Source organism: Rana temporaria, chromosome 6 (assembly GCF_905171775.1).
Source record: "Rana temporaria chromosome 6, aRanTem1.1, whole genome shotgun sequence".
In the NCBI taxonomy this organism is placed as follows: domain Eukaryota; kingdom Metazoa; phylum Chordata; class Amphibia; order Anura; family Ranidae; genus Rana; species Rana temporaria.
In genome coordinates this window covers 199,772,847-199,787,043 of record NC_053494.1, presented here as the reverse complement: position 1 = coordinate 199,787,043, position 14,197 = coordinate 199,772,847, and the positions used below count along the sequence as shown (strand labels likewise).

At 46.0% G+C, this 14,197-nt stretch overlaps 1 pseudogene; it reads left to right on the top strand.

Moving 5' to 3' along the window:
- Positions 1 to 14,197, top strand: part of LOC120944450 — a 222,268-nt pseudogene that overhangs the window by 144,285 nt on the left and 63,786 nt on the right.

The window sequence follows — 14,197 nt, the reverse complement described above, 5'->3', positions numbered from 1 at the left end:
TGCTTCCTTCCTGAAGCGACAGAGGACTCCCACTAGAGAGTTTATCAGGTCGGGACCTGTCAGCAAGGTATCGTTTAGGGAGATGCCTTTGAACTTTGCTGAACAATCAAAGACAACTCTCAACTTGTCTGGCTTCTTGGGGTGATAGACCCCGTGATGTGGGATGTACCACACTGTCTCTTCCTCTGATAATGAAGGGGCTGGTTCTGCATCACCTTTTCTGATTGTTTCTTCCATGAATGCAGTGTAGTGTTCATGGTACTGTCTATTTCCCTTTAATCTTTTCTTTAGATGATGAAGTCGAATAAGGGCCAGCCTCTTATTGTTTGGTAGTGCCAGTTGACTGTTGTCTTTGAAGGGTAACGGCATCTCGTAGTGTCCATCTTTCCTTTTCATTATAGTTTCCGAGAGAAACTGCACGAAGCGAACATCATCTTGAGACACGTACTTATCTTCATAATTTCTTTCAATGAAGTCCATTTCTAAAGCCTTTAACACATCAGCGACCGGCGGCATTGGCATTTCTTTCACTGCGACTCTGTGTACGAAGCTCTGGCTACCCTGTCTATCAAGATGTGGATTTGCTGATCCTACAATGCTCCAGCCGAGCATAGTTTTTTGAGCGAAGGGTTCATTTTCGGAGCCGATAACAACCTCCAAGGGAGCCAGTGCTGATGGGCAGTCATAACCGATCAGTAGTCCTACTTCGCAATCTTGAAGTGGCTGTAACTTGTTTGCCAAGTGTTTGAGGTGTGACCACTGGAGTGCAGTCTCCTTAGTGGGGATGTGAGACTTATCTACTGGAATGAAATCTCTTGTATAGGCTTGACGGAGTTGGACTTGAGCTTTAGAGTTGAAGCCACGCACTTGCAGACCGTGAGCAATTTGGCTTGAAATAACAGTGTCAACCGCTGTCATTGTGCTGAGCCTTAGCTGTAATGGCTTGGTGCTCACACTTAACTTCGATACCAGGTCTGCCAGAACAAAGGTTGAATCACTCTGTGTGTCAAGTAAGGCATAAGTGAGGATTTCCCTCTCAGGCTCCGCAGTAGCTGACAACAGAACTGGAACAATGCAGGATGTGGCAGACGTATGTCTTGTCAAAGTATGGGACATAACTTTGGGAACGTTGTCGTTTGCCTTATTTCTCATGCCTACTGAATCATCGTTTGATGCCTTGACAGGCTCAGTGTCTCTCTGTATGTGCAAACAGGTTGGATGACGTCGACTGCATATGCTACATGTGTGTCTTCCTTTGCAGTCTTTTGTAGTGTGGCCCTTTCTTAAGCAACCAAAACAGAGATGGTTTTCGTGAATAAAGGCTCTCTTTTCATCGATGGTCTTTGCCGCAAAAGTCAGACATTTAGCGACACCGTGTGTTTCGTCTTTGCAGACTAGGCAAGGTGGTTTCGGTCTTGAAGCTGAGATATTTGGAACGTTGAAGGTAGAGGGCTTCATTTGAGTGCTTGTGTTGAGCGCCTTGGCTCTCTTGGGAATTCTCTCATCTGTAGTCTTGGTACTGAGGAGAAAAGGAGAGGCAATGGGGTTGCATGCAATCTTAGCTTCCCTTTGCAGGAACTCTGTGAAACGAGCAAAGGTTGGGTATTCTTGGGACTTGTCCAGCTCGTCCACGGCGATGCGACCCCATCTGCGCACGATCCATTCAGGCAGTTTCTTGAGAAGCTTGTGGTTTTCTTTACAATCATTTAGAATAGCTAGGCCTTTAACATGAGGAATGGCCTCCACACAACCTTGAAGGAAATCCGCAAACTCTCTTAATGCTACAGGGTCATTTGCTGATATCTTTGGCCATTTAGCCAACCTTTCTCTGAAGGCTCTTTGCACTATGAATGGACCTCCATACCTGTCCTGTAGGATTCCCCAAGCACCTAGATAGGCATCTTCTGAATTTCGGTAGAAGAACCCTTCCACTGCCTTACGAGCTTCACCACCGAGATACCTCTTCAAGTACAGCATTTTTTCGCACACAGGGAGTGGTTTCTGATCAATCAGCGCCATAAAGGATATCTTCCAATCTATGAACTTCAAAGGATCACCTGTGAATACAGTTGGTTCAGGTATAGGGAGACGGTTGGAGATAAGCAGACTTGCAAGTCCTGGGGTTAGACTAACTTCTTCATTTGGTCTTGACACCCCAAGTGGTGTATTTGAAGGTTGAAATGGCACAGCCTTTGGATTCAATGAGTTTCGTGGTTCATTATTTTGGCAGAGGTATTGCACCTTGTGGTCTGTCTCCTGTTCGTAAATTTCAAGACTATCATAAGCGTTGTAGGCTTTCACTCTTGCTGCAGCTACCTTGACTTCATTTTCTGCTTGTAGCTGTTGTAGTCTTGTCTTTTCCTCATCCAACTTCAGTTTAAAGGGTCACTAAAGGAAAAAGTTTTTTTAGCTGAAATGACTGTTTACAGGGCATAGAGACATAATAGTTAACTGATTCCTTTTAAAAATGATTAAAAATAGATAAAACAACAATCATATAATGTGCCTGCAGTGTAGTTTCGTTTTTGCTGTTGTTTCCTGGTTCTCTGATGTACAGAGAGCCACTAGAGGGCAGTCAGCCAATAGAGAGCAGTGATACTTTGTCTAAAACTCCTCAGCACCAATCCAGTTTCGTTTTACACACAGTAATCACACCTCTTTGATTAGTGACCACCGTGAGAAATCTCCCAGTACTGTGGTTATCAGGAAACCGGCAACCAGGATGTGTCCAGAACAGAGAGGAATTACAGCAACATCAAAGCAAAAACGAACAATGAGGACATGAAACCAGGACTGCAGTAAGGTAAAGGAAGCTATTTAGCTAAAAAAAAAAATTCCTTTAGTGACCCTTTAATTTCTGCCTCTAGTTTGTTCAGCTTAGCTTGCTCCTCGCGCATCTGTTGCGTCGCCTTTGCCTGTTCTATTTTGGCTGCAAGATCTGCTTCTGCGTCAGCGCGTTTGCTAGATCTGGAAGTGGCTCTTGAGCTTGCGTTGGAGTCTGGTAATGACTCTGAGAGGACAGTTTCTGTTTCTGAGTTTCCAAAGACTGACTCATGCTCTTCTTTATTAAGCACCATCCTCACCCTTTCCTTCTCAAGTTGATCGTTAAAGATTTCATCTACATTCTCTAGCCGCTTGCTGATGAGGTTGCAGATTTCAGCCGTTAACGCGGTGCATGCATCCATTTTCTTAACAACGTACGGGGTAGTGGAATTATTTCGGCACATGGACTCATACTGTTGGTGCACTAACGCTTCTTTGGCTTTAATCTCTTTCAATCTTGTATTAAGGTCTTCAGTTGAGCAGAAACCTTTTAACTTTGTCCTACATTCCTTTGCTAGCTCCTTCCAAGAGTTGCACACCTTGTTGAATGCCTTTTCATTTTTCTTAACTGTTTCTTCGTGCATTTCTTTGCCCTTTTCTGTTAGGCTTCGCTCTCTAGAGCTGGATCGTACCTGTTGTGACTCTGTGGGTTTGTCTGTTTCTTCAGCAGGTGACAACATTTTGTTCTAGTGTGCCTTTGCCTTTCAAGTGTGAGTGTGCCTGAAACCTAACTTGAATGAGTGTTGGCTCAAACTTGCTACTAAGGGCTACGACAGATAACAGGTGTTCACACTTGTAACTAAAGATTAGCAAACAATGCATACAGTACTACAAAATGTTTTAAACGAATATACTGCTGACACTTTCTAACCAGACAATTAACCCTTTACGTAAATAACTGCAGTTTAGTGGATTAGGAACTTGGAAGATAGCGTTGCTTTAAATCTGACACTAGGCCTCTAAACACGAATATAATAACTTGATCACTGGTTTAGCAAAATATTAACTATTTGGCTTGCATAGTAGTTAAGGGCGGCTTCCGGATCACATATAAAGAGCCCGCTATATTTAAAAGTCCACGTGACACGTTTACTTTTTTAGCCAAGTCTCTGTTGCCAAGATGGCGTCCGCACGTGTCTTGCGAGGCGTTGGGAAGCCTTTACTCACAGTTCGATGAAGACAGCGACGCAGCTGGTGATGTCGAGTCTCCACCGCAGCGACGAGTTTTCACTGTTACGGCCCCTTTGGCATCGAATAAATAACAAGAGGAGAGCTTCTGACGGGTGCAGTAGTTTTATTCTTTCGGAACAAAGGTGCGCAGCAGGGTTGAATATTGTTTTCTTTATCTCCTTGAGCACCGTAAACATGAATATCGTAAGCACCATAGCACCATAGCACCGTGAAAACTCGATCCACTTGCCAAGGGGGGTACAAACTTTAAGCTTTAGGGATTTTCTGCAGACATCTTCCATGAAATCCTATGCAGACAGCTAACATGTGGCATCTGAGATACAGGAAAAAGCTTTCTTTCTAAGACAGGAAGAAGGAGTGGTCTTGTAATCCTGCTGATCAAAACATTCCCCAGGGAACCAAAGGGAGGCAGAAAGGTTCCACTCAGCAGTAAGTGCTGAACAAGATCCACAATGATAAGCGGACAGTTACATAATGTGTGTGTGTGTGTGTTTTTTTATATATATATATATATATATATATATATATATATATATATATATATATAGAGCGCTACCCCCGGAGGAGCCGCTTAATGATTTGGGACCGGCCTACTAAGTTACCCTGGCAGTGTCTAGGGGTGCAATTGTGAGAGTAGCAACAGTGAGTGGAGGTCCAGACTTCCAATAAAGAGTTTTTAGTGCTTTATTGTCCAGGCCAAACACGGCCAACATCAACATACATTAGGAAGGTCAAGGTTGATGAAGGAAGAAATGGAACCATGCGGTATCAGGCCTGGATATAGAACTGAGTAATACACTGCTCTGCATTTAACCAAATGCATACACGTCGCCACTCTGCTCGGAGTGGGTAAAGTGCTCCCGAACAGACCCCTATTATAGGCCTGGCAGCCGGAGCGTCACTTCTGAATAGTACTGGGAGGAACAGATCTACCACACGGACCTGTCTCTAGGGCCCCCGCCACGGGCCAATTTCAATAGAGAACTTAAAGTAAATAAGGACAGAGAATCCTCCCAGTAGACTTCTTTTGCAAATGGTCCCCGGATGACAGCAAGCATACCTGTCAGTGGTCCGGACACCCGATCCCAAACTAGGATCCTTTCAATAGGCCTCGGAACCCAGTGGAGCACTGGGGTCCCTTCTCTCATCAAGAAGAGGTTCGCTGCAGAGTTCAGCTCTGTCCAGGTGGGCCACGTCGGCGGGGTCCATGGATGCGCACCCTGAAGGTGGGTACCGCACCTGGAACGGGGACCCCGTGGAAAGTTTTCGACACATGACCTTTCTCACAGATATACCCTCCCCCAGCATGCCCCGCGAGGGAAAACATCCTCTAATTGGCTGCTGGGAGAAGATCTGTTCTGCCAGAACCCCTCTAGCGCCAGCTGCCGGCCAGGGGTGGCACTGCACTCCCTGATCAGTCTGACCCAGTGGAACTTCCAGAATGACAGAGATCATCAAATTTGGGCAAACATTGAATGGGAGCAAGGTAACTCTCCCGTTCCCCACTAAATTAAAGCGTAGTGCCCATGCTGAAAGCAAGGGGGCGCTACACATACATACCCTGTTTCTCTGAAAATAAGCCCTACCCCGAAAATAAGACCTAGCGTGAGTTTCTGGGATGGCTGCAATATAAGCCCTACCCCAAAAATAAGCCCTAGTTAAAGTCCTTGTAAAAACATGTAATCCGTTCTGTAAAAAGATTATATAATGTGCACTGCTGGACGCTCACGTGACCAACCGGAGCTCTTCTCCTCTCCTCCCGGCTGAAGTCAGCTGTTTTTTTTTTCAATAAAACTTTATCAAGCCCCTACCCACTGCAGTACTCAGAGTAGTGCTGACGTCATTGGGGATCTTGGCCCCTCCCTCTGCAGTATTTGGAGTAGGGAAGAAGAGCTTCAGCGGGTCATGTGAGCGGCAAGCGGCACTGTAATTAAGGTACTTTCCACAATAATGTTACACAAGGAGACACACTGCACATGATATCATCTTTTTACAGAACGGATTACATCATTTTATAAGCTCTTTAAACAAAGGCTTATAAGGGGAGAAACTTTTTTGTACATACCATAAATAAATAAGACATCCCCTGAAAATAAGCCCTAGTGTGTTTTTTGTAGCCAGAATTAATATAAGACCCGGTCTTATTTTCGGGGAAACACGGTACATATATATATATAAAATCTATCCACTGCTTTATGTTAAGTTAAAAAAATAAACTTTCATGCTATTTTCTTCCTAGGCGAATCGGTTTGAGCAGTTCAACATTAATTACGCCAATGAGAAGCTTCAAGAATATTTCAACAAACATATATTTTCTCTGGAGCAGCTAGAATATAACAGGTAAGAGCGATGGTGTCAGAGGACGATGTTGGGGAAATGCAATACAGTCCAAACCACATGTGATCTTGTGTGTGGCCTGAACTGTATTCTCATAGTAGGCAAGGCATGGTATATGAAGTCACTTCATTCTCTCTCCTCTCTACCCTCCATCAGGGAAGGCATCAACTGGGAAGCCATTGACTGGATGGACAATGCAGAGTGTCTGGATCTAATAGAAAAGGTAAGTCCTTCAAAGGACACCTGTTCGGAGAGAAACATGGAGGCTGCCATGGTTGATCACTCTTTTTGAAAATGCTAAATGACCCAGAACAAGTAACCGGATAATGGGATTGATTTTCAAAAACTGGAGAGTGCAGAATCTGGTGCAGCTGTGCATGGTAGCCAATCGGCTTCTAACTGGGACTGAGTGACGTCATTGCGGCTCTGGCCAATCACAGCGCCGTGGCCCGTAAAATCCAAAAATAACTGTGGGCGCAAGTTCCGTATTCAGAAAGAACTTGCGCCCTAAGTTACGGCGGCGTAACGTATGTGCTCCGGCGTAAGCCCGCCTAATTCAAATTTGGATGATGTGGGCGTGTTTTATTCAAATTTAGTGTGACCCCACGTATTTGAAGTTTTTTACGAACGGCACATGCGCCGTTCGTAAAAGAATCCCAGTGCGCATGCTCGAAATTCCGCCGCAAATCGTCAATGCTTTAGACGTGAACGTAACTTACGTACAGCCCTATTCGCGAACGACTTGCGCAAACGATGTAAAAATTTCAAAATTCAACGCGGGAACGACGTCCATACTTAACATTGCGTACGCCTCATAATAGCAGGAGCAACCTTACGCCGAAAAAGCCTAACGTAAACGACGTAACAAAATGGCGCCGGGCGTACGTACGTTTGTGAATCGGCGTATCTACCTAATTCGCATATTCCTCGCGTAAATCAACGGAAGCGCCACCTAGCGGCCAGCCTGAAAATGCAGCCTAAGATCCCACAATGTAAGATACTTACATCTGTCGGATCTTAGGGATATCTATGCGTAACTGATTCTCTGAATCAGACGCATAGATACGACCGAGCGCACTCAGAGATACGACGGCGTATCAGGAGATACGCCGTCGTATCTCTTTCTGAATCTGGCCCAGTGTATTGAAAGCAGTAGCGGCTCGTCCATAGAGGACGCACAGGCGCCGCCCCCCCATGCATGCGTCTAGCCCTCTGATCTACGTGCAGGGCGCTGGACACATGTATTCCAGTCAGTGTTTTTTTTTTTTTTTTTTTTTTTTAAGCATGTGAATAGAGCCTGAGGCTCTAATAGGCTTCAAAAAAAGGGTGGGCTCGGGGCGCAGAGCACTGCGCCCTGAGCCCACCCAGTTGTGTGACAATAGCGAATGAATTATTCGCTATTGTAACACCGATTCTCCTCTCTGCCAATCATGAGACCCGTCACCCAATTGGCCGAATGGAGATCCGATCAGATTGGCCACCAGGAGGAGGAGGGAGGAGATGCATGGAGGAGAGAAGGGAGAGAGACGCAGGGAAATCGAGTGAGGCCACTGCCACCCCGGAGTGCTGCCCATGCGATGGGTTAAGTGCGGGGCCCGTGATCTGGCCGATGGGGGGAATTTTTTTGTTTGTTTGCGTCACCCCAAAAATTTTGAGCACCAGCTGCCACTGTGTGCTATTGTGTTCTGACAGGGGGACTCCTTCCGCCAGAACACAATGATCAGCGCTCTCAGCCTTTGTCTGCAAGCACTGATCTTTGTTGGACTTACAAACTAGCTCCCGGAATGGAACTCGTTCATAAGTAGGGGACTTGGGGCCAGATTCACAAAAGGGATACGACGGCGTATCTCCTGATACTCCATCGTATCTCTGTTTCTATCTATGCGACTGATTCATAGAATCGGTTACGCATAGATATCCATAAGATCCGACAGGTGTAATTGTTTTACACTGTCGGATCTTAGGATGCAGTACCGCGGCCGCCGCTGGGGGGAGTTTGCGTCGTAAACCAGCGTCGGGTATGCAAATTATGAGTTACGGTGGATCCCCGACGGATTTTCGCGTTCGCTACGTCGCCGCTAGTCGTTTCCCGTCGCAAAGTTAGTCGTCGTTTTAGGTGCCCTAACTTTAGTCAGCAAACGTATTGCTGTCTAAAGTATGGCCGTCGTTCCCGCGTCGAAATTTAAAATTTAACGTCGTTTGCGTAACACGTCCGGGGATACGGAAGTACGCTATGCACGTCGCCGTTTGAAAAAATGACGTCACGGCGCGCAAAGCACGGCGGGAGTTAGGAAACGGAGCATGCGCAGTAGGTCCGGCGCGGGAGCGCGCCTAATCTAAATGGCACACGCCCATTTGAATTGGTCCGCCTTGCGCCGGAGTAGTTTTCATCGCAAGTGCTTTGTGAATCAGGCACTTGCGATGAAAACTTGCGGCGGTGTAACATATCTACGATATGTTACGCCGCCGTGATTCTACGTGAATCTGGCCCATACTGTATTGTGTATCATTTCTTGTTTGCTATTATCCAAGCCATCAGATCGGAACATATGATCGGAAGACATGACACACAACTCAACGCGTTTCGTAGACTAACTTCTTGGCATTTGAGGTTGATCTATTGCCATGAACTTTCTATGTAATTGTTTGTTTTTTCTTCTGATTGCAGAAACTCGGTCTGTTGGCTCTCATCAATGAAGAAAGTCGTTTCCCTAAAGGCACAGATTTCACATTACTGGAAAAACTCCATAACCAACACAATGTGAGTTTTCAGTATTCATCTGTGAAAGATGATCGGTGTAATCACTGCTAATATATTGGCTTCCATCATTTTTGCCCAACAAAAAAATTCCATATCCTAAGATCATACAAAGTCATCCACAACTTTGCCCTGAGGAACATCACCAGGTCAAAGCATATCAGGGCACAGTACGGGTCTTTAACCGCTTAAGGACCGCCCAACGACGATATACGTCGGCAGAGCAGCACGGCTGGACAAAAGGACGAGCAGGTATGTCGCCTTTAAGAGCCCAGCCGTGGGTCACGCGCGTGTCCGAAGGCGCTCTTGCGACCCGGTCGTGCGCTCCGTGCCCGCGGGACCCGCAGACCCCATCGCCGTGATCGGGTCACAGAGCTGAAGAATGGGGAGAGGTGAGTGTAAACAAACCTTTCCCCATTCTTCCTAGTGAGACTGACACTGATCATCTGTTCCCTGTCATAGGGAACGACGATCAGTGACGTCACACGCCAAGCCACGCCCCCACACAGTAAGAATCACTCACTAGGGCACACTTAACCTCTTCAGCGCCCCCTACAGGTTAACAGGAGAGTCAGGATGCCCACTAACACGCAGCTCCTTTTATCTGCAACGTAGAGAGCGTCCCGACTCTCCTGTAGTCCAAGGGAGGGGGCGAGCACGACACTCCACACCAGGGAGAAAGTCTTGCATTACCGTGTGGAGTTACAGACAGAAGAACAGGAAGTGAGGATTTAAGCTACAATTTTTAGTTATCTTATGTGGATGGGAACACATATAAAGTAGGTGTTATCCCCAATTGGCTGCAAGTAGAAATGCATTTTCAAGCGGAGGTCCGCCCTCCGCTTGAAAAATTAAAAGCCAGCAGCACTTACCTGTCCTGGAGTCCAGTGATGTCGGCACCCGCAGCTGATGTTTCCATCAGCTGTCGGGTACTGCCGCCACCATTGCGGGTAAGGGTACCCGGTGACTTGTCCTCAATGTTCCCCTAACGGGGAAGTTCCTTCACTGACTGCGCAGGCGCAAACTTCCTGACGGAAATCTCCGAACCTCGCCCGGCATCCAGGCTCATTCTTTAACATCCCCGTGGATTGGAGGATGTTAAAAAAATAGCCAGGAGGCCGTTCGAGCGCAGGGAGGACGTGAGGCCGACTGGCCACTTACCTCGAAATCCACGTCGCCCTGGATGCCGGCGCGGTTCGGAGATTTCCGTCAGCAAGTTTGCGCCTGCGCAGTCCTTGAAGGAACTTTCCCGATAGCTGGAACCATCTCAGCACATCAGCTTGCGCATGCGCTGGAACTTCCACGATAGCTGGAACAAGCACGGCAGATCACCGGCAGTGTAGCCTTACGGCTTCACGCTGGGACCCCTACTGCGCATGTGCAAGACTCCGCTTCTCTCCCCTATTGGCCCGGCAGCTGGGGAAAGGAGGAGGGCGCCCAGCGGTGACGTCAAGGGCCGTGGCGCAGGCTCCTGGAACGTCGTTTAATTCCACGTCAAAATCAATAGGGCCCGTACGGCGTACTTAGCCGCAATGCACACTGGGAAATGTAGGCGCCCGGCGCATGCGCAGTAAAAGAAAACGTCAAAAACTTAAGGTCTAGCCTTATTAGCATTAAACACGCCCCCCTTCCACACATTTGAATTCGGCGCCCTTACGCCCCGCCCGCTTTAGGCTACGTCGCCGTAACATAGCAGGCAAGTACATTGAGAATCATGTACTTGCCTAGCTAACTTACGGCGGCGTAGCCTAAACACGCTAAGCTACGCCGCTGCAAGTTTAGGCACTTCTCTCTGAATCTACCTATAAGATTTCCTATCATCTGTGCCCAGTCTTGCCCCACAGAGTTAATCCAGCGCTGAGCAACCCTCTTTTTATTGTTCAGTGAAATAAAACAGACTTCCAGGTAAAGACCAAAGTCATTGCTTGAGTGACAGGTTATTTACATATCTCGTGCACTAGCTTGCAGACATGCACAGCTTCTTATCTATGTATTTTCTGATGGCTGTTTACACTGAACTGTGGATCACCCCATATTTTGAAAACATTTAATCAAAACACAGGAAAGACAGCCAATCCTGGGAGAGCTGAACTGGAGAGGAGAGGAGGAGAGGAGAGGAGTGGGATGTGAATTGTGCACTTTACAGAAGCTGTGCATGTCTGCAAGCTAGTGCACGAGATATGTAAATAACCTGTCACTCAAGCAAGGACTTTGGTCTTTATCTGGAAGTCTGTTTTATTTCACTGAACAATAAAAAGAGGATTGCTCAGAGCTGGATTAACTCTGTGTGGCAAGACTGGGCACAGATGATAGGAAATCTTAATCTCTACATTGTGACATCCAAAAAAAAATGCGTATCGTTGCCATGGAGTGGATTTTTTTTATTTCCTCTTCTAGAAGCTGGCCTTTTTACTTTTAACCTATTAAATCACATGCACTCAGCATCTGACATGAGATCAGTTGGTCATACACACCCCAGGGATGGTTGGTTACACCGCAGTAAGCCTCATGTCAGTGTCCCCGCTGGCTACAATTTAACACAGATGTTTTCTTTGTGTCCCAGAATAACCCCCACTACGTGAAGCCGCGAGTGACCGAAAACCAGTTTGGAATCAAGCACTATGCGGGGGAGGTAGGATGAAACTTTTTCCAAAACAAAAAGTCCCGTGCGTCATGTTTACTCCATGTACAGCTCGCAAATTGTTCATATGTGTCCATTTCACAGTAATTTGTGTCTGTCACCCTGTGTGTGCTTCAAAACTTCTTTGTTTTATTATTGCTGTAAAATGGCAAAACCACAACTTCTTATTTATTATTTTTTTTTTATTTTTTTTATTATTATTAATTTGAATTCCCTAGACTTTTCCCCATTTAAAACACATCTGAGCAAAAATTTGATATGTAGCAGCTTACCTGTCTTTAGATGTAGTGGCTGCATTTGTTTTTTTTCAGTTTTTTTTTCCCCCCTTTTATTTTCATCCAGTGATCCTGGGCCAGATTCACAAAAGAGATACGACGGCGTTTCTCCTGATACTCCGTCGTATCTCTGTTTCTATCTATGCGACTGATTCATAGAATCAGTTACGCATAGATAGCCCTAAGATCCGACAGGTGTAATTGTTTTACACTGTCGGATCTTAGGATGCAATACCGCGGCCGCCGCTGGGTGGAGTTTGCGTCGTATTCCAGCGTCGGGTATGCAAATTAGCAGTTACGGCGGATCCACAACGGATTTTCGCGTTCGATACGTCGTCCGTAGTCAAGTTTCCCGTCGCAATTTTAGTCGTTATTTGACCTGCCCTAACTTTACACAGCAATCATATTGCTGTATAAAGTATGGCCGTCGTTCCCGCGTCGAAATTTAAAAATTAACGTCGTTTGCGTAAGCTGTCCGGGAATACGGAATTACGCTACGCGCTTCGCCATTCGAAAAAATGACGTCACTGCGCGCAAAGCACGGCGGAAATTCCGAAACGGAGCATACGCAGTAGGTCCGGCGCGGGAGCGCGCCTAATTTAAATGGCACACGCCCATTTAAATTACGCGGGCTTACGCCAGAGGCCACCGGCGTAGTTTTCATCGCAAGTGCTTTGTGAATCAGGCACTTGCGATGAAAACTTGCGGCGGTGTAACGTATCTACGATACGTTACGCCGCCGCACTTCTACCTGAATCTAGAACACCCCTCTATCCTCTTCTGAATAACATAGTGAGAAGGTGTGCTGTAGTCTTCAGAGCTAGCCGAGTACAATTTGGCTGATAATTATTTATTTTGTTTTATTTATTTTTTTGTACTTGTGCAAATTGGTGTTAATTTAGTCGACTAAAACATTTTCGTCGACAAAATGAGTACTATTTTAGTAGACTAAAATACAACTAAAACAATTGAGATGACTAAAATACGACTAAAACTAAAATGCTATTATAGTCACGTACACACGTTTTTCGGGTTCTAAAAAATGACGTTGTTTTTTTTTAATGTCAATAAAAACGATGGTGTGTGGGCTCCAGAGCATTTTTCACAATCTAAAAAATGGACGTGAAAAATTTCGAACATGCTCTATTTTTTCACAACGTTTTCGTTTTTAGGGTTGTAAAAAATGGTCGTGTGTGGGCTTTAATGACGTGAAAAACCCGCGCATGCTCAGAAGCAAGTTATGAGACGGGAGCGCTTGTTATGGTAAAACTAGCGTTCGTAATGGAGTAAGCGCATTCCTCGCGCTGTAACAGACAAAAAGCGCGAGATGCGGATGGGTGCAATGGTGTTGCCCTGGGCCTTGCCAACTGGTATCGCCCTTCTGGCGGATGTCACCCTGGTGTGGCCCATACCACCCCCCCTAGCAACACCACTGAATCTCACACTGGATTACTGCACAGATTTTGGGGGGGGGGGGAGGGAATACACAAAGAACACAAGGATTCAAAGAATACATGTGTCTCTTATATTGCAATATTTTCTTAGTTCAGCTTTATGCCATAATTTGACTGGGGCAGGGACTGTTTTAGGGTCCAACATTTTTGTGTGAAGGGCGATGAAATAAGCAAATGAACATGATCATATAAATAGATCTGTCCTGCTGTTTAGGTCACGTATGATGTGAAGGGCTTCCTGGAGAAGAACAGGGACACTTTCCGGGACGATATCTTGAACATGCTGAGAGACAGCAGGTAGGTGGGTGGGGAAATGTACCATATTTATAGATGAACATTTGTGTACCAGACAGTCACATTCTTTTTTTTTTTTTTTTTTTTTTTTTTATCTTGTTCAGGCTGGATTTTATTTATGATCTGTTTGAGAAGGTCTCCAGCAGATCTGGGGAGGAGACCCTTAAGATGGGGACACTGAAGAAGAAGCCCACAGTCAGTTCTCAGTTCAGGGTAAGTATTGTATGATGCTCTGACACTCTTCAATGATGGGGGCAGATGCCAAAGGGATCGACACATCTGAGGTTCTAAATTCCATTTTGTATTAAACAATAAAGTGATTCTGTTGGATCCCTGAGTCTCCCTCTGTTGTTGCTCCGAACGACTCCTGTGTCAGTACAGGACACATGCCGCGGTGGGAGAAACTACAAAGTGTGCCAGGAGA